Consider the following 24,482-nt stretch of genomic DNA (forward strand, 5'->3'; position numbering starts at 1 on the left):
AAGCTCTTGTGTTATAAATTACATACTGTCAAATTGACCTATTTTAGGCACACAGTTAAATGAGTTTTAGAAGATGCCTTTGGTTGTCCAGCCATCACTGCAATCCAGTTTTCCATCACCAGAAAAAAAAAAAATCAGCTTTTACTCATTTGCATGAAGTTTTTATTTCTATCTCAATTCTAGGCAATCAGTGGTCTCTTCTGTCTATAATTTTGCTGTTTCCATAATAGCCCAAACTGTAAATAACCCAAATGTCTGCCAGCTGGTGAGAGATAAATAACTGTGGTACATCTAAGCAGCAGAATACTACTCAGCAATGAAAAAGAACAAGCTATGGAAGCACTGAAAAAACGTAGATAAGCCCTGAAGTGTGATGCTGAAGGAAGCCAGACACAAGAGAACATGTTTATGATTCCATTGATATTCAATTTCTAGATTGCATTTTAAATTAGTAGATTTTCAACTTCTCAATAGGACCCACTAAGTTACGAAGTACCTGGTGACCTTAATTCTTTCTCAACTGCTCTTTTATTTTCTACATAAGCTTGCTCTTTTCCTTTTAGAACTTTTTCTAAAAGGAACACTTAACCTCCATTTAAAAGCTCTGTGATCAGCAGTAGAAGAAATAAATGATCCATTCACCAGCCATTCTAATCAGGGGTAGCCTTAAAAGCTATTTCACCTTGCTATTTTGAAGAGGTTTATTTCTTTAAACAAATGATTCCAATTAATAAATGCAGGTAGTTCTAGATACTTAATCTTTTGTCTTAAAGGTAGATCCAGTTTTTCTACCATAGAAAAGAGATATTGGGGGTAAATTCAACTCATATCACAAGACCAGTGACCCCTTTCCTATAACCTGAATTTGAAAATCCTCCAGGGTAAAATGGGTTTCTGTCTTGTGGACAGAATACCAACATGTGACGTAATTGTATCAGGATCAAATTCAGAGTCTCCGAGAGACATCAACTGGGACTCTGTAAATATAAGAAAGTATCTCCTCATTTCAGTCAATATCAATTTCAGTCACTGGGTGTTTCTGTCTGTAATTACTCAGCATTGTTTTTGGATAACTCCCGAAGTCTGGGAAACTTGCTAAATGTGGTTTTGATTACTCACTCCTGGAGGCAAGTGTAACATGGATGACAGCAACATTTTGTTTGGTCTACAGGTCCTTATTATAGCAGATCTACAGGCAGAACACCTGTGCGAAAGTCTTGAAAAGAAATGAGAACACGTGGGTGCTTGAAAGCACTGATGGGAGAGGATGATTGAATTTGGTTTTTAATATCGAGACACAGAGATGATCTCAACATATACAGCTTAATCATGGCGTGCCTTGGTCATTCTTTTACCTGAAATCATTAAAAAGATGGAGGGCTTAGGGAATAAAAATGGTGAAGCTTGGTCCAGGTTTCCTGAAACTCTGACAATAACAATATTTCTACAGTATTTGTCATGTCTACGTCATACCTGCAAGGTCACTTCCATGCTCCTTTAACTCCTTTTACTTTTAATTCAAGTAAATTTATTCCAAAGGGAAGTTATAAAAAATGGAAAAACTAGGATAATTTGGATTTAGAAGTTAATTGTGAAAATCAAATAATGAAAGGAGTCACTACTAATGATTTCCATGTGGAGACTATGGTTTGCAGCCAGTTTCGGGGGCTTTTTCTTCTGTGTTAGAACAGATAGTTGGCAGGTCTTACAGAAGGATTAGAGACATATGCACCCGAGAGTATACCTTTCTCCTTAAGAGAATCAAAGGATTGAAAGCAATATGTCATGGTATTAAGCATTTCACTATGTATTATTGTTCTCTCCAGCTAAACCCACAGCTGGAAAGAGAGTAGGGGGGTTGGGAGGCCCTAAGATTATTTAATGTCTATTCTGCTTAAACACCCACCAAAAATCAGGTTAGGCCTCACCAAACGCTGTCTTGCACACCTATGGTGACAGATGCCCCACACAAACAAAAACGGTACTGTGCAAAACACTTATCTATCTATACATATATGTGCACATACATCATATTCCTAGAGGCCTTTATAAGTTGCAAAATGTCTTATATGGGAAATTTATGTTTTCTCCTGATTGTTTCCTTGATACCTTTAAAACAAGCATTCTTGGCCAGGCACGGTGGCTCATGCCTGTAATCCCATAACTTTGGGAGGCCGAGGCGGGCGGATCACCTGAGGTCAGGAGTTGGAGACCAGCCTGGTCAACATGGTGAAACCCTGTCTGTACTAAAAATACAAAAAGTAGTTGGGCATGGTGGTGGGCACCTGTAATCCCAGTTACTCAGGAGGCTGAGGCAGTAGAATCGCTTGAACCCAGGAGGCGGAGGTTGCAGAGAGCCGAGATTGCACCACTGCACTCCAGCCTGGGCCACAGAGTAAGACTCCATCTCAAATTAAAAAAAAAAAAAAAAAAAAAAAGCATTCTTATCTGTTTTTGGTGTCATAGATTGCTTTGACAATTCTGTGACATTTATGAATCTATCCTCAGAATAATGTTTTTAATTTCCTAAAATGAAATTCACAGGAATCCTGAGGAATGCAGCTATATTGAAATGCGGCTTTCAAAACATTTTCTAAATTGTGATAAGGTATTTTATGAGCTTCCTTAATAAAACTCTGAAAACAAAGCCTAGCCGCACCTATAATAACTACTGTGATTTCAAGTAAGTGTTCAGGGCAGGGCACATTTTGAAATATCTTTTACAAATCCAATAGACTCTGAAGATCGCTGCGGCTCCTGTTGGTGAAAAGTCACAGCTACTCTGGTAGTCACCGAGGTTCAACCTTGAAGGACGAGCTGATTTTCAGTTCCAGGGTAGAAAAAATAAAGGGCTGTTTTTTTTCCCAGCCAAGTTCATAAAACCCTGAATTCTAAATCCATTCACACCAGACTAATAACCCCTTCCTTTAAAGGAGCTCAGATTTCTTAAAATGCAATAAGACATAATTAAAGGGAAAAAGTATCTTTAGCATATAAAAGCCTAAACCTCCTTGGGCTATAACTGGGAATGTGTATTCTAGTAAAACTTCACATGAATGGAAGTGTAACCAACAGAAAGCTTCAAAGAACGTCCTATATAGAAAAGCAATATGTCAGTGTGTGCCAACGTTCATTAAAATTTTTAATAAACTTTGTTTCTACATTTTAGGGTTTATCTTAATAATCAGGAGTGTTATACCTAAGCACGGTGTTCACATTGTTACTGATAACAGAAAAAAATTAGAATCCTTAAGTGCTAGGAATACAGGCGTGATTAAATAACTATAGCATTTCACAGAGCAAAATGTAACAGAGCTGATAATGGTGTTTTAAAAGATTTGTTGGCATGAGGAAACGCTCTCAATTTACTGATATGTTAAAAACGACATGAAATAAAATGTATAGAGCAGCAACCTGATTTTGTTAATAACCAAATGTATATGTGCATATTTATACACATATATACATATATATACACACACACATATACACATATATACACACACACACACACAATATAGTCAACAGGCTAAAACTGAAATATAACACAACTTTAATAACAGTGAAATTATGACTGATATTTATTTCCTCCTGAATTCAAACCATAAAATGTTGAGAAGCTGCCGTGTGCTAGGCACTGTACTGTATGACACCAATGGCAAACAAAACAGAGTGTATGTTCTCATGATCTTAGAGTCTCATTCTTTCGTTTGTTGACACTTGCCAAATCTTTTGCAATAAACATGCTTTAGTTTTATTAATTAGAAAAATATATGCCAGGGTTTTGATTCTTCTATTGTTCTTATAAACTCGCAGTAGAAAAATGATGCATTTCCTTCAAGTGTGAAATTGAGGTTGACATGAAGGGAACTGTCAAGGTATTAGAAAATGAAATTGTTTATCCTCCTTAGGGTAAAAAAAAAAACAAAAAACAAAACTTTCTTTGAAAGTGACTGCCTTGTGATGATCTTGTAGTTATATTCATCAATACATTTTTGTGTTGGCATTTAAGTGACTATCTTTTTGCCAGGTAAATTAGAATGAATCGATTCTATTGTACAATAATCTTAGGCTATATATTAAAAGAATACAAAGAAACTAAGGACGTCAACAAGTTCCAAGGCGGTGGATGTATTAGAAGTCGGATTTTCTTTTATAGCATAAATATCATCAGAAAGAAGCCAGGCTTAATTTCTCCTTGTTCCTTATTCAACCGTGCCTGCCACATAGAAAACTACCTCCAAACTAATTTCGGAATGACTTTGAGATGGGGTTATGGGCCTAAGAAATTGTATCAGAAGCCTCAGGCAGGATTTATGAGAAGATGTGGATTGAATTTTGCATGGGGAAGGAAAATTTCATTTAGTATTTATTGTCCAGTGCTATTTTAGCATCAGGCAATGAAACAGCTTGACACCCTTAAAGATGCTCCCATGGGTCCACCCCACTCAGGGGTCGGCAGGTGCCATCCCAGAGAACCATAGGAACAGCAGGTGGCTAATGTTTTCCCCACTGAATGGCCCTGGCTTCTCTGTCTCCCTCACCCCCTTTGATTGTAGACATGCTCAGACCCTACGACTCACCCCTTTTCATTAAAGTATTATATCTACCTTTAGACCTTTTGAATTGGTAATCTGAGTACTAATACCTCACATTGGTTAACAGATAAATATGTACCAGCTTCTTCAAACGGTTTTACCTAGAGCTTATTTCAATTTAACCAACTTGATTCTTCTAATGCTAAGGGTAGGCAAAAAAATCTCATTGCCATTTGATGGATCTTGAAGCTGAGGCCCAGCAAAATTTAGGTAACTTACATTACTTTCTGTAGTGGGCTGAATAATACCTCCCACTCCCACTCCCACCCTCACCCCAAATATACCTGTGTCCGGAATCTATAGCCTGTGAATATATAGCTTACATGGTAACAGTCTCTGAAGATGTGATTAAGTTGAGGACCTTTAGATGAGACTAATCTGATGGGTCCCATGTAATCACAGAGGAGAGAAAGGCAAAGGGAGATTCGGTGTCAGAAGTAGGAGATGTGGTAATGGAACTAGAGGTTTGATGGATTTGAAGAAGGGGCCAGAAGCCCAGGAATGTGGAAGCCTCTAAAAGCTGAAAAAAGCAAGGCAATGGATTCTCCCCTGAAGCCTCCAGAAAGAACCAGCCTGGCCAACACCTTGATTTCAGGCTTCTGACCTCCAGAGATGTAAAGTAGTCAATCTGCATTATGTTAAGCCTCTGTATTTGTGGTCCTTTGTTACAGCAGCCATCGGAAGCTAGTACATCTCCTTAGTTCAGTTCTGCAGTGATGGTGTGTTATGGTTTGGCAATGCAAGTCTCATCCTGAATTGTAGCTCCCATAATTCCTACATGTTGTGGGAGGGACCCAGTGGGAGATAATGGAATCATGGGAGCGGTTTCCCCCATACTGTTCTCATGGTAGTGAATAAGTCTCATGAGATCTGGTAGTTTTATAAGGGGAACCCCTTTCACTTGACTCTCATTTTCTCTCTTGTCTGCCACCATGTAAGATGTGCCTTTCACCTTCTGCCGTGATTGTGAGGCCTCCACAGCCACATGGAACTGTGAGTCCATTAAACTTCTTTTTCTTTGTAAATTACCCAGTCTTGAGTATGTCTTTATCAGCAGTGTGAGAACAGACTAACACCTGGTAGAACTAGGTTTCAAACACTGGAGAGGCAGGTTCAGAGCTGGATCCCTCAGTCAGACGTTGCACTTACGGACTTTTGGACTTGGTCAGATCCCCTGGAGTGAGGAAAGCAAAATGATTAAGTGAATGTTAATGTGGGTTCACAGGGTCTGAGTCCAAGTCCACTCCCTACTACCGATCAGCTGTGCCATTGTCTAGAATGTGTAGCCTCTTGATGTCCACACACATGGAATAGATGTAATGATGACACATCAAGCAGTCCTGAGGATGAGGAAGTGAATGCATGAAAAGCACCTTGCGTGGTTCTTGTCTCATTGTCAATGTGATTGTAGGGGAGAGAAAGGAATATCTTTTCCTCACTTTCTGCATGGTTCATGGCTGACACCCCATAACAAAAGACAGATTAACAAGAGAAAAGCATAACGAATTTATTTAACCAAGGTTTTATATGACACGGGAGCCTTCAGAAATAAAAATCGAAAGAAAACTGTGGCTTTATGCATAGGTTCAATGAAGAATGGACAGTTATGTAGAAGGGTGATTGGACAGAAAGGGGTATGGTCTGTTGGTAATAAACTGGAGGGGGGTTTGGGGTATAGCAAGGCTATTTGTTTAGATTCTCCCTGGCCTTCAGATATAGGGCAGGACCCCTCTGGAATGAGGGTATTACAACCTCTCTTTGGAGAGGTAGTCAGAGAATTCCTTTATGACCATGGCTCAGGGGAGAATGGCAGGAGGAGGTATAGTGGCGTTCTTGCTTCTGCTTCTGCGGTATTCTCATCACCAAAGTTCCGTATTTTGGGGAATTATGTTCTGGGCCCTAGGATCATGGCGACATCCAGTAATAGAATAAGATTTTATAAAGCCAGAAGGGTTTGAAATGTCAACTTTCAATCACATTGGTAGTGCTCTAAATTTATTTGTTCATTCATTTGTCTATTCATAATCATTTTATTTGTAACTGTTAGGTTGGGAAAGGTGTATGTACAAAACATCTTTTCTGAAATTAGTTCAAAAAATCATGCAGGGCTAAAAACCAGTGTACTGACAGCAACAAGACACAGCGTTCTGATTTCTGGGGAGCATTAAGTATGTGGTTGCCTGGTTTCTTCTGGGAAAGTCAGTGGGCATCTAGATTAAGAGATAAGTAAAATAAAGTGGGTAGTCCTGTATACGTGGTGCTTACAGAGCAAATACTGATTGAAAATATGCTGAACTGGGGCTCTGGGGAGATGCAAGAGTTAATGTTCTTCCAGAAAGGCCTCATGCTGTAAAGCAGCCGTTTATGCTAGCAGGCTTTGATTAAATGAGTCTCTCTGAATGACTAAAGAGCAATTCTATTATAGGCAGTCCTTGTTTTCCATCACCAGGCGTTCTGGAACATCACTAATCATGGAGCATATTGTCTTACACTGGACTGTATTTTCCCATAGGAACAGTGCTGCAATTTCAGGGGGTTGGAGGGTGTTGCATTCCTTCCTGAGGGCTTCAACTTCAGACAAATCATAGCTATCAAGAGAATGGATCATAAAAGCAACATTCTAACCATCTTCAACATCAATGATCATTTCACGCAGTGAAATTGCATACGTTCTCTCCTGTTCAGCAAATGTATATTAGGCATCTAATTTACACCACATACTTTGTTAGGCCCTAAGGATGCAAAGATGAATGTTGGGGATGAACGAACAGTCCCGCGTGTTCATTCAGCTCACCTGCACAGATAAATCATTTCAATTCACTGAGGTTAGCGTGATCAGAGATGGGTGTACATACTATTGATGTTCTAAGAATCCCCTGGGCTCTACGCACAACATAAAAATCTAGCCCTTCAATGTCAAAACTCAGACCATAATTTGTCAGCTGTGGTTTATCAGTAGGAACACTACAGTTAGAGTGAGAAGATACATTTTTGATTTTTATATCAGTTAAGAATCTATTGAAAGAGACAGAAAATCCAGCTCCAACTACTTTATTCAAGGGAGAAAAAAGAAGAAACAAAGGAAAAGATTTAATGCAGATGATGGTGGTGGTGGTGGTGATAGAATTATGGGCGCATGAAACAAAAAGTCTTGAAGTAGACTACTGCGGTTGGATATGATTTGTTTGCCCCCACCAAAATTCATGTTAAAATCTGGTCCCCATTATGGCAGTGTTGGGAGATGGAGTCTAGTGGGTGATGTTTGGGTTATGGGGTCAGATCCCTCATGAATGGCTGAGTGCTATGCTCATGGTAGTATGTTCTCACCCTCAAAAGACTGAATTGGTTCTTGAGGGAGTAGTTAAGTTCTCTTAAGAGTAGGTCGTTACAAAGCCAGTCAAGTTTTCTCCTCTTCACACATGTATGCTCCCTTGTTGACCTTCTCCATTGTGTTGTGATACAGCCTCAAAACCCTCACCAGAAGCCAGGGCCATGCCCTTGAGCTTCTCAGCCTACAAAACTGTGGGATAAATAAGCTGCTTTTCTCTATTAGTTACCCAACCTCAGATACTTTTTTCTAGCAACACAAAATGGACTAAGACACTGACCTTCAAGTATGGCTGGTGTGGTGGTTTCCAAACACGTCTAGAAATTCTTTGACACTCCTGCCTTCAGAAGGTGGAGTCCAATAACCCTCCTTTTGAATGCAGGTTAGATGTAGTAACTTGCCTCTAATGAACTCCTAGCAGAATGAAGCTGGGTCCTAAACTACATTTCTACTTCTGCTTTGCTCTTTCTTGAGGGACTCACTCTGGACAAGCTAGGCAGCTGCCATGACATGTGGACATGCAGGCAGCCAGTAGAGAGGCCCACGTGGGGATGGACTGAGGACTCCTGCTATGGTCAGCACAAACTGACCAGAAACATGAGTGAGCCTCCTTGGAAACAAAGCACCTAACCCCTAGTCGATCACAGTCCTGGCCAACTTCAGATGGTAACCCCTGAGCTAAAACAACCCAGCTAAGCTGCTCCCAAGTTCTTGACCCTCAGAAACTGTATAGCTAATAAATATTTATGTTGTTTTGTTACACCACAATATTGCTCCGTTTATGGCTTAGAAGATGTCACCAATGTTCAGTGTCTCTCTGTCATCTGATTTGTCTCTGTGCTAGCTATAATTCTCAGAAGGGCTCACCTCTTTTGATGATAAGTGGAATATAACAATTCTGACATCAAACTGTCCCATTTTCGAATTCAGTAGAAAAGATACTACAAAGTCTGTCTCCAGTAGTTCTTCCAGAAATCTTGAGATTTACTCTGATGACACCAGCCTTTGTCCTGTGCCTCTCCCTGGGCCAGTCCTGTTGCTGCAATTTAGGTGCATGCTGGAGACACAGGAATAGGGTCAGTGCCATTGAAACTCAGAAAGTAGTGGGGTGAGAGGCAGCTTTCTATCTGTCAGACCATGGTCTTATTAGGAAAAGAGGAGTTGAATCAGGAATTATTTGAGTAGCTACCATTTTTCAGGCACAGCTCTAAGCACTGCAGATGCTTCAGGATAAAACAACAACGAAAGAAGAAAAATGCCTACATTTCATAAAGTTTACATGCAAGTGGATGAATTCTGGGTAAACACACTGTAAATGCAGCTAGTCATCCCATATTTATTATTTAACAGCTGTGTGACATTAAATGGGCAACTTTCTTCTGAGTCTTATTTTCCTCATCTGAAACATTAAGGTATAAAACGTATTCTCCCTCCTTGGCAAGATTTTTCTAAGGATAAAATGAGGTAATAAAAGTGAAAACAATATATAAAGCAAAGAATATTATTGTTTTCCATATTAAAACTGATTTTGCAGCCCAGGAGGAAATATTTGCAAATCATAATGCTGACAAAGGACTCATATCCAGAATAGAAGACAAATGACCCAGTTAAAAAATGGGTAACATATTTGAACAGAGATTTCACAAAAGTAGATGTACAGATGGTAAATAAGCGCATGAAAAGACTCCCAGCACCTTTGGCTATGAAAGAAATACAAATTTAAACTACCATGAGTTACCATCACACATCCACTACAATGGCTACATTTTAAAAGACTGACAAAGCCTTATACTTGCAAATTCATAGTAGTTGTTTCACAATAACCCAAGTGTCCAACATCAGGTGAATTGATGAACAAATTTCTATGTATCCATAAATGGAATAAGACTCAAAAATAAAAAGGAATGACACACTGGTGCACATAACATAGATGCATTGCAAAAAAAATTTTGACTGACTGAAAGAAGCCAGACACAAATGATTATATACTATACGGTTCCATTTATGTGAAAATAGAAGGCAAGTCCAATCAATAGTGACAGAAGGCAGGTTAGGGATTACTGAGACCAGAGAAGAGAAGGGAATTGAATTAACAGGTGCACGAAAGAAATTGATGGGTTGGTGGCTATATTTTATATCATGATTATGATGTGTTTACATGACTATATACATTTATCAAAGTTCAACCAACTATATGCTTAAAATGGGTGCACTATTTATGTGGAACTACAAAAGACCTAGAATAACCAAAGCTATCCTAAGCAAAAAGAACAAAACTGGAGGAATCACATTACTTGACTTCAAATTATACTACTGAGCTATAGTAACTTAAACAGCATGGTACTGGCATTAAAACAGAGACACAGATCAATGGAACAGAATAGAGAACCCAGAAGTAAATCCACATACCACCAGTGAACTCATTTTTGATAATGGTGTCAAGAACATGCATTAGGGAAAGGACAGTCTCTTCAATAAATTGTGCTGAGAGAAACTGAAAAAAATAATCATTAGATACTGGAATACAACTATGGGAGAAGACTATTTCTTAAACAGTTTTACATGGATTTGGAAAACTGATTATCCATGTGCAGAAGAATGAAACTAGACCCCTATCTCTTGCCATATGCAAAAATGATAATCAAAATAGATTAAAGACTTAAATCTGAGACCTCAAACTATGAAACTACTACAAGAAGACATCAGGGAAACTCTCCAGGACACTGATCTGGTCAAAGATTTCATAGGTACTAACCCACAAGCACACACGCCAAAACACACACGGACAGATAGGATCACATCAAGTTAAAAGTCTGCACAGCAAAGGATACAATCAACAAAGTGAAGAGACAAGCCACAGAATGGGAGAAAATATTTACAAACCACCCATCTGACAAAGCATTAATACAGAATATATAAGGAGCTCTAACAACTCTATAGGGAAAAAATCTAATAATCTGATTTAAAAATAGGCAAAAGACCTGAATAGACATTTCTCAAGAGAAGTCATACAAATGGCAAACAGGCATATGAAAAGGTGCTCAACATCACTGATCATCAGAGAAATGCAAATCAAAACTATAGTGAGATATCATCTCACCACAGTTAAAATGACTTTTATCCCAAAGAGAGACAATAATAAATGCTGGTGAGAATGTGGAGAAAAGGGAGCCCTTGTACACTGTTGATGGGAATGTAAATCAATACAGCCACTATGGAAAATGGTTTGGAGGTTCATTAGACAACGAAAACTAGAGCTACCATAAGACCCAGCAATCCTACTGCTCGGTATATACCTGAAGGAAAGGAAATCAGTATATCGAAGAGATATCTGCACTCCTCTGTCTCTTGGAGCACTGTTCACAATAGCCAGGATTTGGAGGCAACCTAAGTGTCCATCAACAGATTAATGGATAAAGAAAATGAGGTACATATATACAACAGAGTACTACTCAGCCATGAAAGAATGAGCTCTTGTCATTTGCAACAGCATGGATGGAACTAGAGATTATTGGGTTGTAAGTGAATAAACTAGGCACAGAAAGACAAACATTGCATGTTCCATCTTATTTTGGTATCAGAAAGTCAAAACAATTGAGCTCATGGAAATAGTATGATGATGGTTACCAGAGGCTGGGAAAGGTAGTGGGGGGCAGAGGGGGAGGTAAGTTAGATGGCTAATGGGTACAAAAAAATAGAAAGAATGAATAAAACCTAACACTTGATAGCACAGCAGGGTGACTATAGTCAGTAATAACTTATCTGTACATTTTAAAATAACTAAAAGAATATAATTGGATTGTTTGTAACGTAAACAATAAAAGCTTGAGGGGATGGACACCCTATTCTCTGTGATGTAGTTATTATATATTGCATGTCTGTGTCAAAATATTTTGTGTACCTCATAAACATATATACCTAGTATGTAACCACAAAAATTAAAAATTAAAGTGTACACTTATATGTAAATTGTGATTCAATAAATTTAACTTGAAAATAAATTAATATTTGACTACGCCCTCATTGACCTTCTGAGACTTCAGAATGGCACTTTGGAGAAAAGTAAGAGAGAACAAGTTTCTCTAAAAGTGGCCTCAGAAAATTTCAGCTGGCATAGTTTTCCACATTTCTGCCCAGCAAGCTGAGGCATTCTGAATCATTCAATTGGCTCTATTGCTCAAAGTGGTAGGTTCAGTAAATAATGTGTGTAATCAGGAATTGCGATATGGTGAACTGCAGGCCAGATCGGGTCTTCAGATACATTTTAGTTCACCCACACTATGTTTTCACATTGGGACATTTTACATCCAAATGTAGACCTCTGGCTTCTCATGCAAAATGATAAGATCTGCAGCACTGGGTCTGTCACTCTGTAGCAACCATCAGTGGGAATGGAGCCCGGTACCCTATGTAGGAGGAATCATACTGCAATTTTCATCAATGCATATCCTGCTTAGACCCAGCATTCATCACTCATTTTTTTAATATGTGATTACTCATTGATTTTTTTGAGACTCTTAGTTTATTCAGTATGTGTATTTTGGGGGATACATTTACAAGAAGTGTGATATACGCAATAGCTCCTTTAATTTTTATAATAATCTGGTGAGATCGATATTCTTATTTCCTCTTTATGGGGGAGAAATGTAAGGACAAGAAATGAAGCAATTTTCCTAAGGTCACTGAGGGTAGGATGTCCTAGTTTTGAAATTTGAATTGTCTCTTTCTCTTCTGCAATACTTTCTATTGGCAACAAGAAGAAGTAGGAAGAGGAAGAGAAGGAGAAGAGCAAATATTTTACTAATAAGAGCTAATAGAGTAATTATCTGCTTTCTTTATACTTTTGCATTTTCATTTATCCAGTGCTTCAGCTAGCACACAGTTCGTGCCTAATTGTTGCTGCTGTTGCTGTTGAACCACATTTATTTTCTCCATAAATATTCCCAGTTTCTTTTTTAATAAAATATTTCTTCTATGCTGACACTTGAGAAAACTTCCGAAGCATGATGGTTTCAATGGATTGTATAACTCATGAGAGTATTTTATAATATAAGTTAAACTCTATAGCACAATATTGATAACACTTTACAGTCTAGATTCTAATACTCTGTTCAACATGTTTTGCCCATCAATTCCACCAAAGCTGCCAGCTGTTCCCAAATCTAGTGAGAGCTTCCATTGCCATTCCCATCTTCCTAAAGATAGGATAAATTAGCTTATCACAAATCTGATGGGTTGGAATTGTATACTCAGGAGTACACAAAAGAAGGACAGTGTGCACGCCATGACGCTGAGTTGATAGTGGACCAAATAGAATATGTGGTGGAGTTTTGGTGTCTAGCCTATACAGTGTTAGACATGAAAATCCATAGACTTTCTATTTTTTCATGTTTTTTTATTTCCATAGGTTATTGGGGAATAGATGGTGTTTGGTTACAGGAGTAAGTTCTTTAGTGGTGATTTGTGAGATTTTGGTGCACCCATCACCCAAGCGGTATACATTGCACTCAATTTGTAGTCTTTTATCCTTCACACCCTTCCCACCCTTTCCCCTTGAGTCCCTAAAATCCATTGTGTCATTCTTATGCCTTTGCATCCTAATAGTTTAGCTCCTATTTATGAGTGAGAACATACCATGTTTGGTTTTCCATTCCTGAGTTACTTCACTTAGAATTATAGTCTCCAGTCTCATCCAGGTTGCTGTGAATCCCATTAATTCCTTCTTATGGCTGAGGATGTCATTGTATATATGGGCAACACTTTCTTTATGCACTCGTTGATTGATGGTCATTTGAGTTGGCTCCAAATTTTTGCAATTGCAAATTGTGCTGCTATAAACATGCATGTGCAAGTACCTTTTTCGTATAATGACTTCTTTTCTTCTGGGTAGATACCCAGTAGTGGGATTGCTGGATCAAATGGTAGTTCTACTTTTAGTTCTTTAAGGAATCTCCACAGTTTTTAACACAGTGGTTGTACTAGTTTACATTCCCACCAGCAGTGTAGAAGTATTCCCTGTTCACCACTTCCACACCAACATCTATTATTTATTTTTTATTTTTGATTATGGTCATTCTTGTAGGAGTAAGATGGTTTTACATTGTGCTTTTGATTTGCATTTCCCTGATCATTAGTGATGTTGAGCAGTTTTTGATATGTTTTGATGGGATTGTTTGTTTTTTTCTCACTAATTTGTTTGAGTTTGTTATAGATTCTGGATATTAGTCCTTTATCAAATGTGTAGATTGTGAAGATTATCTCCCACTCTGTGGGTTGTCTGTTTACTCTGCCTACTGTTCCTCTTGCTGTGCAAAAGCTCTGTAGTTTAGTTAAGTCCCAGCTATTTGTCTTTATTTTTATTGCATTTGCTTTTGGGTTCTTCGTCATGAAATCCTTGCCTAAGCCAATGTCTAGAAGATTTTTTCTGATGTTATCGTCTAGAGCTTTTGTAGTTCCAGGTCTTAGATTTAGTAATTGATCCATCTCATGTTGATTTTTGTATAAAAATGAGAGATGAGGATCTAGTTTCATTCTCCTACATGTGGCTTGCCAATTATCCCAGCACCATTTGTTAAATATGGTGTCCTTGCCCCACTTTATGTTTTTGTTTGCTTTGTCAAAGATCAGTTGGCTGTAAGTATTTGGGTTTATTTCTGGGTTCTCTATTCTGTTCCATTCGTCTGTGTGCCTACTTTTATGCCAGTACCATGCTGTTTTGGTGATTGTCACCTTATAGTATAGTTTGAAATAGGGTAATGTGATGCCTCCAGATTTGTTATTTTTGCTTAGTCTTGCTTTGGCTATGTGGGCTCTCTTTTGGTTCCATATAAATTTTAGGATTATATTTTCCAGTTATGTGAAGCACAATGGTGGTATTTGGAAGGGAATTGCATTAAATTTGTAAATTGCTTTTGGCAGTACGGTTATTTTCACAATATTGATTCTAGACAAACAAATGCTGAGAGAATTCGCCACAACCAAACCAGCACTACAAGAACTGCTAAAAGAAGCTCTAAATCGTGAAACAAATCCTGAAAACACATCAAAACAGAACCTCTTTAAAGCGTAAATCTCAGAGAACCTATAAAACAAAATTACAATTAAAAAAACGAGGTATACAAGCAACGTGATGAATGGAATAGAACCTCACATCTCAATACTAATGTTGAAAGTAAATGGCCCAAATGCTTCACTTAAAAGATACAGACTCACAGAATGGATAAGAATTCACCAACCGACTATCTGCTGCCTTCAAGAGACTCACCTAACACATAAGGACTCAGATAAACTTAAAGTAGAGGGGTGGAAAAAGACATTCCATGCAGATGGACACCAAAAGCCAGCAGGAGTAGTTATTCTTATATCAGATGAAACAAACTTTAAAGCAACAGCAGTTAAAAAAGACAAAGAGGGACGTTATATAATGATAAGAAGCCTTGTCCAAAAGGAAAATATCACAATCTGAATATATATGCACCTAACACTGGAGCTCCCAAATTTATAAAACAATTACAACTAGACCTATTAAAAGAGATAGACAGCAACACAATAATAGTAGGGGACTTCAATACTCCACTGACAGCACTAGACAGGTCAAGACAGACAGTCAACAAAAAAACAATGGACTTAAACTATACCCTGGAACAAATGGACTTAACAGGTATTTACAGAACATTCTACCCAACAACCACAGAATATACATTCTGTTCTCCAGTGCATGAAACTTTCTCCAAGATAGACCATATGATAGGCCACAAAACAAGCCTCAATAAATGTAAGAAAATTGAAATTATATCAGTCACTCTCTCAGACTGCAGTGGAATAAAACTGGAAATCAACTCCAAAAGAAACCTTCAAAACCATGCAAATACATGGGAATTATGTAACCTGTTCCTGAATGGTCAGTGGGTCAACAATGAAATCAAGATGGAAATTAAAAAATTCTTTGAACTGAACGACAGTAGTGACACAACCTATCAAAACCTCTGGGATACATCAAAGGCAGTGCTAAGAGAAAAGTTCATAGCCCTAAATGTCTACATCAAGAAGTCTGAAAGAGCATAACAGACAATCTAAATTCACACCTCAAGGAACCAGAGAATCAAGAATAAACCCAAACCCAGCAGAAGAAAGGAATTAACCAAGATCAGAGCAGAACTAAGTGAAATTGAAACAAACAAACAAAAAAATACAAAAGATAAATGAAACCAAAAGTTGGTTCTTTGAAAAGATAAATAAAATTGATAGACTATTAACAAGATTAACCAAGAAGAGAGAAAATCCAAATGAGCTCAATTACAAATGAAACAGAAGATATTACAACTGACACCACAGAAATACAAAAAATAATTCAAGGCTACTATGAATACCTTTATATGCATAAACTAGAAAACCTAGAGGAGATGGACAAATTCCTGGAAAGATACAACCCACCCAGCTTAAATCAGGAAGAATCAGATACCCTGCACAAACCATAACAAGCAGCAAGATTGAAATGGTAATAAAAAATTACCAAAAAAAAAAAAAAAGGTTCAGGACCAGATGGATTTATAGCTGAATTCTACCAGACCTTCAAAGAAGAATTGGTACCAATCCTACTGACACTATTCCACAAGGTAGCAAAAGAAGGAATCCTCCCTAAATCAATAGACTTTCAGATGAATTTTTAGGAGGTATGGAAACTTTGGAATTCTTAAAGGACAAAAGAGAATCAACTGAAGAATTAGAGGATGATGATGATGGCAATGGTGATGATGGTGATGATGAGGGTGGTGATGGTGATGGCAGTGATGGTGACAGTGATGAGGGTTATGGTGATAATGGTGATGATAGAGATGGTGATGATGTCAATAATGATGATGATAGTGATGCTGGTGATGATGATGACAATAATGTTGATGATGGCAATAGTGGTTATGATAATAGTGATGCTGGTGATGATGATGACAATAATGATGATGGCAATAGTGATTATGATAATAGTGATGCTGGTGATGATGATGACAATAATGTTGATGATGGCAATAGTGATTATGGTGATGATGGTGATAAGAAGATGAGGAGGAGGAGAATCTGGAAAGTTGTGTTTCAAAACTGAAGAAAAGAAGAAATAATTATTAGATGCTCAGATGTAACTGCAGAGAGAAGAATAATTGTTCCCTAAACTTTGGGTCAGTCTTTTTGCTTGTCTCCCATCTTGTTTTAAACCTGTGTTTAAACTCGCTCCTTAATATATTAGTAAAGTAGGTTAAAAAGTTAACCTTGTAGATTATTATGGATATTATTCAGAGGATGAATGACCTGTGGGGACTAAATTATGGTGCTGTGATTTGCAATCTATAAATGACTGCAGATTCTAGATTTAAAATGTGTGAATAAAATGTTTTAAATTGTTTAAAAACAGTCACTGTGTACTTACATAAGTTTTTTTCTTTGCTTGGAATGTCTTCCCTTTCTTCTTTCTCTCTCAAAATATACTCATCCTTTATCATTCAGCTTAAATTCCTCATTTCTGAGAGTCCCCAACACCCAGTCCCCTAAACAAAGATACAAGCACCTTATTTTTCCTGCCTGCTTTCAGAATACTCTATCCATAATCCATTTGCTTCTTTGGGGTTTTACCTTCTTATATAGTCTTGTGGACTCTTTAGATTTCTTCTGTCGACTTTCTACATGTGACATATAAATATTAAAGGTGCCAAGAAAATAGCAAATAATATAAAATCACTTTGACTTAGTCTTTATGACCTGGAAGGAAGTACAGGTTTGTCACCTGCAACAAGATTCTTCATACTTACTGTGAAGTTATAAATTTTCTGCAGTACTGGGCATCCATGACTTTTAAATGACCATCACTCGTTCCCCTTTTCATTCACTCATTAAATATTTATTGGACACCTATTGTGTGATAGGTACTATTGCAGATACCAGAGACATAGCAGTAAGACAGACAGTCAAGATTATTGCCCTCATGAATGTTATTTTCTAATGGCAAAGGACAGACTAATAAATAAAGAAGCCTGGGAACCACAGCTCCCCAATGTTCTGTTCATTTTCTTGGGGTAGAGCTAACCTCACCATCTGACTGTAGGGCAGGGAGTGGCATGATCTATATCTAGCTAATTCCCCTGGCCATGAGTATTGGTCTGTAGATGAATGAGTGATATATTTAGGTCCAATGAATATCAATGCCAGAACTTTTGCAGGGAATAAACTTTCTTTCTTTCTGTTTCTTTTTTCTACCTGGAGCTGGTAGAATGGAAACTTGAAGCTTCTAGAGATTAATTTGATGTCATATAGCATTGCTCTCTGCCTGTAACGAGTACTCACAGAGGAAAGAAAGAAATTAAAAGAGAGGTGACGAATACTCATGACCATGTTTGAACACCTAGATCTATCTAGTTATGCCTGAAGTCAATATTTTTTCCAAGACTTTTCATGTACATAAGTCAGTATATACATATTTGCTTAAACTGGTTGAAGCTGGGCTTATGCCATTTGCAGTCCTATACACCATGTTACAATTCTGACTATAAACTAAGTAATTAGCATGCCTAATTGAGAAGCCATTATCTGATGATTGATATGCAATCTCAATGATGATAGCAATGGTAGCAAACTTGGATTAAGAAAGTCACAGAAATTGGGAACAGGGATTATAAGTTCTAGGATATTCATTTCACAGATGGAAGACTTGAATGTGCAACGGATTAAGGATTTTGTTCTGTGCCTAGATTCTTAGAAGCCAGTTTTGATGACACCCAACACAGTGATGATCACAAGCCCCACGTGGTTGTTATTCCCTGTTGAATTTAGGAGCTGCTGCTGGCGGGGCATGGTGGTGCACACCCATAATCCCAGCAATTTAGGAGGCCTAGGTGAGCGGATTAGTTAAGCTCAGGAGTTCAAGACCAGCCTGGGCAACATGGTAAAACCCCATCTCTACAAAAAATTATTAAGAGTTGGCCGGGCATGGTGGTATGCACTTATAGTCCTAACTATCTGAAAGGCTGAGGCAGGAGGATTGCTTGAGTTAGGGAGGTCAAGGTTGCATTGAGCTGTGGTCACACCCTGCACTCCAGCCTAGGCAACAAAGTGACACCCTGTCTCAAAAAAAAAAAAATTAAAAAATTAAAAAAATAAAATCTGCTGCTAACATTTAATAGTTTTTCCCATGTGTTTCTATGAGGATATTCTGGAAATTTGAAAGTTTTAGAAAATTTTAAGATGAAACATGAGAACATCTCTCCAATAAAATCAGATTTTTTTTTTTCAAAAGAGAAATTGCAGGGTGGTTCCCTAAGCTACTTTTCTTAGCAGCCTCAGAAATCATGAGACATGAGATTGTATTTTAGGATCATCTAAGTAAACTTCCATTTCTCCCTCTCCCGCCTCCTTTTTCTAATCTGAGGGGATAGATCGTGAGTCCTTCAATCTCTGTGAAATGCTTTTCACTTTGGTTGTCATTTTAAATATGAATTTTCCCTGAATCCTAGAAGCTTTATTTCATTTTGTACCTTTTCCTATAGCCTGGGAATTACATTTTGTCTTGATGCTGCAATTTCAAGATTCTATTCTTTATGTACGGTATCATAGACAAAAGGTGCTCAAACTTTATCCTCATTTACAGGGGAGACTAAAGACAGAACAGGAAAGATGTAAAGACTGTTATAATTGAAATTACAATGTTTTGAAGCGAAGTTCATTTTACTTGCCCAGTTTTCTTGTAATCCACTGGAATCCATCACGAAAAGCTTATTACTGCTTGGTGGGATGTTTTATCAGATATCTACAAAGGACTGGGGTCATCGGTGCAGGAAATGAAGTGCATAATAACACAAATACAATTAAGCTTTTGGGTCATTTGGGCTGTTCAGGAACTGAATGTCTAGTTTCTTTTATCACAGAGGAATGCAGCCCAGGAGCTATTAGACACTTTCCTTCTGTTTTTCCATTTGGATGGGGGAAGGAGGAAAAGTGGGTCATTGCGTCTAAAGTGATGCCCTTATATACCTAATAGCATGCTTTGTTTATCAAAAGTTGAACAAGGCACGTCAGTATCACCTTCTGTCTAAGGTAGACCCCACCCAGGTCCCTTTGGGCAGGTTTTACCCACTGTGGTAACAGCCAAGGGTAGAGAAAGAGCAACGGAGAATGCAGTCTACACAATTGTTAGCAATCTAGGCAGCTTATTAAAGCCATCCATAGACTGAGCAGTTTCCTCCAGGCTAGAAGCACCTCAAGCCAGCTGGAGACAAGGGGGACAGATGAGTCAGGTGAATTGCTTCCATCCTCAGGGTATGTATTGGAGGTAACTGACTGAAGAGGGGGACAGATGAGGTCAGGTGAATTGCTGTCATGTTCAGGGTATGTATTGGAGGTAACTGACTGAAGAGAGGGACAGATGAGGTCAAGTGAATTGCCGTCAGGCTCAGGTTATTTGTTGGAGGTAACTGACTGAAGGGGGGGACAGATGAGGTCAGGTGAATTGCCGTCATGCTCAGGGTAGGTGTTGGAGGTAACTGACTGAAGGGGAAACAGTAAGAACCCTCAAAGCCAGGATAACTCCTTAATCGCCCCATGACTCTGCCTTATACGGTCTTACTCTGTGTTTTCTACTCAAATTCCTTCCTCAAATTTAACCTAAACACCCTCTGAAGTGGAGTTTCCCAAGCCATGTTTTCACTGTCCCAGAACACCTGTTCATGTGTTTCATTTCATTTTCCTAGTGATGTCACCAGCACAGGGAAGATCCCCATTACTGGGGCCCTAGGAGGGAATCTCACAGTGGGTCTCCACTCCATCTGTGTCCTCAGTGTGTATGTTCCTATGGGGGAAAGGGGTCAAAACTCTGTGTCCTCCTGATCTTGCCTGTGTTCATCATTTGTCTTACTGGCCAAAATCAACGGGTAGAACATCACGTTTCTATTACTGAAACAGAATAGCTGAAGCATACTTATCTCATATTCATGGCTTTCCTTTTATGTACTCATTTCTGATCCCGTTATGTTCATTCCCCTCGTTCAGCAAGTTTCTGTTTTGAGTAATGCCAGCCCTCACCTCTTCACCTCTTTCTAGGGATTGGTTTTACAAATGCAAAGACCATATGAACCTTAAACATGCTACTATCTGCTTTTATTATGTTATTTGTTTTATAAGGGTAAATTAAGTGCAATATTTTGCATTTTTTTTTAGTATTGTCTATCTCGTCTACTGGAAGATAAGGTTCATAGAGCAATAATGTTATTTTCCTTTTTCTCTTCCTATACTAGTGCCAGCTCCCAGAATATTACAGAGCACACGATAGGCAATCCATATATATTTCTGAAGGAATGAAGGCAGGCTGGCACTTTACCCTATTTGGCAGGCATATTATTCTAAGGTAGAGTAACAGAAGGAGCTGCTAGAGAAAGAGAGAAATGAAGTGATTCCCTGGAGGGAGCAGAGATGAGGAGGGAGAGAGCCCTGCCCATTTGGAGCTCTGAATTTTAGTTCTTTTCGGAGTCCCCCTATGTCCCCACCTTAGATCCATAATATAGTAGTCCTACATTCTCATGTTAGACTTCTTACACAACTTTACATAGAATTCTCTTACTTGTAACCAAAGAACCTTAACTGATGAAAACATACAGGAGGATCTTAATGCAGACATCCACCTACACCAAGTGGAATATTTCATTTGCCCCACAGTGTATTTGGATTTGATGCATCTATCCAAAACGCTGCGTTCTGACCAAGTTAACCAGTAGAGAATTCTGAGAAGAAAAAAGATGTTGGAAATTACAGTTATCTTTGTTTCTATTCATCAAGATTTTGGTGTAATTAATGCCTGTAATCCCAGCAATTTAGGAGGCTGAGGCGGATGGATCACTTGACGCCAGGAGTTCAAGACCAGCCTGGCCAACGTGATGAAACCCTGTGTCTACTAAAAATACAAAAATTAGCTGAAGGTGGTGGTGCATGCCTGTAATCCCAGGTGCTCAGGAAGCTGAGGCAGGAAAATCTCTTGAACCCAGGAGACAGAGGTTGCAGTGAGCTGAGATCATACCATTACACTCCAGCCTGGGCAACAGAGTGAGACTCCATCTCAAAAACAAACAAACACACACACAAACAAAAAAAAAAAAAGATTTTGGACAGATACGTCTCATCTTGGAGCTTAAACCCCTGCAGTTCTTCATTCTGACAGTGCTTAGAGATATTTATGCCACTGAGAAGTCATTGAAAACATTTCATTATTAAAGCTTCCTATGTACTGTTTACTCTCTGGGTTCACATGAGAAAGTGAACCATGAGGGAGTTATGTTAGTGTGAATTGCTTTTTCTATTTAATTTTCACTGCTCAAAGGAGAAAAAAACAACCAAAGCAGGGAAATGTGTCAGTATTTTGTGGCCCTATAAGGGGAAAATAAAATCAGGTTGGGCATGGTAGCTTACGCCTCTAATCCCAGCACTTTGGGAAGCGGAGGTGAGTGGATCACTTAAGCCCAAGCGTTCAAGACCAACCTGGGCAACATGGTGAAACCCCATCTCTACTAAAAACATAAAAATTAGTTGGGCATGGTAATGTGCACCTGTAGTCCCAGCTACTCGGGAAGCTGAGGTGAGAGAATTGCTTAAGTCAGGGAGGTCGAGGCTGTAGTGAGTCGTGATTGCACCACTGTACTCCAGCCTTGACAAGAACAAGACCCTGTCTAAAACAAACAAAAAAAATCAAATAACAGTATTGCTCCAATAAGCTTTTCAAAGCCAATGAACAACTGATTTCTGCTTTTAGCCCTAGATAGACATTTGCCATTTCCAGATCAGACACGATTGTAGTGAAGAGAATAATTAGAGAGGTTAAAGGAGGAGAAATAGCCATGTGGATGCGCCTGGAGGTCAGCAACAGCAGAAAGCTCTTACCCTCCCGAGGCCTGGAGGGACAAAGGCAGGGAACAGTGTTACTGTGCTCAGTAAGAGGTGGGGTCATGGAGGAGGGGCGACTTCTCACCAGCTAGAGTTTCAAAGGAATTCAAAGGAATACAGGCACCAGCAGCAATATGTGTTGTTTAATTTTTATTTATTTATTTATTTATTTGAGACAGAGTCTCGCTCTGTCGCCCAGGCTGGAATGCAATGGTTCCATCTCAGCCCACTGCAACCTCCGCCTCCCAGGTTTAAGTGATTCTCCCGCCTCAGCCTCCCAGGTAGCTGGGATTACAGGCGCCCACAACCACGCCCAGCTAATATTTGTATTTTTAGTAGAGAAGGGGTTTCACTATGTTGGCCAGGCTTGTCTCCAACTGCTGACCTCAGGTGATCCACCCGTCTCAGCCTTTCAAAGTGCTGGGGTTATAGGCGTGAGCCACTGCACCCTGTCAGCAATATGGTACAACACAGAGACGCAAGAAGGAAAACCCAAGCCCATCCGGCCCCCTGTTCTCCTGCCAGGAACTCCCACTGGCAGAGTCCAGGTGGGAGCTGGAGGCCCAAGCCTACCCATTGGTGTGACCCAGCATGTCTCCCATATGGGTTACTCCCTGGGTGCAAAAGAGGGTGGAGTATGAATCTTAGTGAGGGGCAGCCCAGGGTCAATAGCACGAGTGATTGTCAGTCGTCTTCTGCACCTCGGGTTCGGTCTGTAGGTCGTGGTCGCTCTGGAAAAGGCATTCAAACCTTTTGCGTTTTTATTTCCCTCTCCTGGTGGCTCATTGCATTTTTTTAAAAAGTAAGCTGCAATAGGGAAATATAATAATATTGTTACCACTAAAGCATATATTTCTCTTTCCTCCCATGTGAATATTTCCTGTGTTGACTTGCCTATTACCATCTTTGGAACATTTCCAAAATCCATCCTTACCTTGGTCGTTATTCATGCCTGAGTCACTTCTCACGTTGAATATTGTAATTTCCTCCTTTATGATCTTCCTAAGCCCTTACTCTTTAGACATCAGGGGGTCGCGACTGAGTCAGCCAAGTATTTCTTTCTTCACCAAGCCAGCCTTGTCATCGCCAGTGATAGATATCCTGCCCATTGCTCTCTAAAACCAGTCTGGAATGGCTCTTCTGCTTTTAAAGATTCTCCACTAAGGTGCTTAGTAATTTCTGTGAGTGCACATATACCTGAAAACTCACCCCTGCCATCCATCTTATGAATACTTCTCACTATCTTAGCTCTCATTCTTAGATAGCTTAGTATGCTTTTAAAAACTTGTGCAGGTATTCACTCAATAAGCTCATTCAAGAAAGTATTCATTGCATGTAATATTACATCTGGTACTCCACTGTGAGGAATAGTAAAGTGAATGAAACCACTCAATATCTTCATGAATGCAACCTACAGACAAATCTCTTCCCACCACATAAAAGGGTGCAGGATTCTCTTTGTGTTCCTATTGAATTTCTAAGCCCCTTACCTTACTGAGTTTGCTATTTATTTTATAATGCACTTGTAAAAATAAAACTGAATCTCCCCATTACTTTGGAATCACTTTGACATTTATCTGTCCCAATCTTACAGCAGAGTGGGACACACCTGGAACCCAGCCCTTCCCTCCAGGAACCTGAAACAGTGC

General features: G+C 39.0%; 1 protein-coding gene and 1 long non-coding RNA gene across 2 annotated transcripts in view; one reads left to right on the plus strand and one right to left on the minus strand.

The window, feature by feature from the left end:
* Positions 1–24,482, plus strand: part of LOC117090770 (transmembrane protein 132D-like) — a 484,643-nt gene that overhangs the window by 182,495 nt on the left and 277,666 nt on the right. The window lies entirely within an intron of this gene.
* On the minus strand, positions 11,063–19,037 carry LOC117089180. Its single transcript, XR_004439489.1, has 3 exons — positions 19,026–19,037; positions 15,503–15,510; positions 11,063–11,271 (listed from the first exon to the last, which is right to left on the minus strand). It is a non-coding gene; the product is annotated as an uncharacterized LOC117089180 (long non-coding RNA).

Source organism: Trachypithecus francoisi, unplaced genomic scaffold (assembly GCF_009764315.1).
Source record: "Trachypithecus francoisi isolate TF-2019V2 unplaced genomic scaffold, Tfra_2.0 Lachesis_group11, whole genome shotgun sequence".
In the NCBI taxonomy this organism is placed as follows: domain Eukaryota; kingdom Metazoa; phylum Chordata; class Mammalia; order Primates; family Cercopithecidae; genus Trachypithecus; species Trachypithecus francoisi.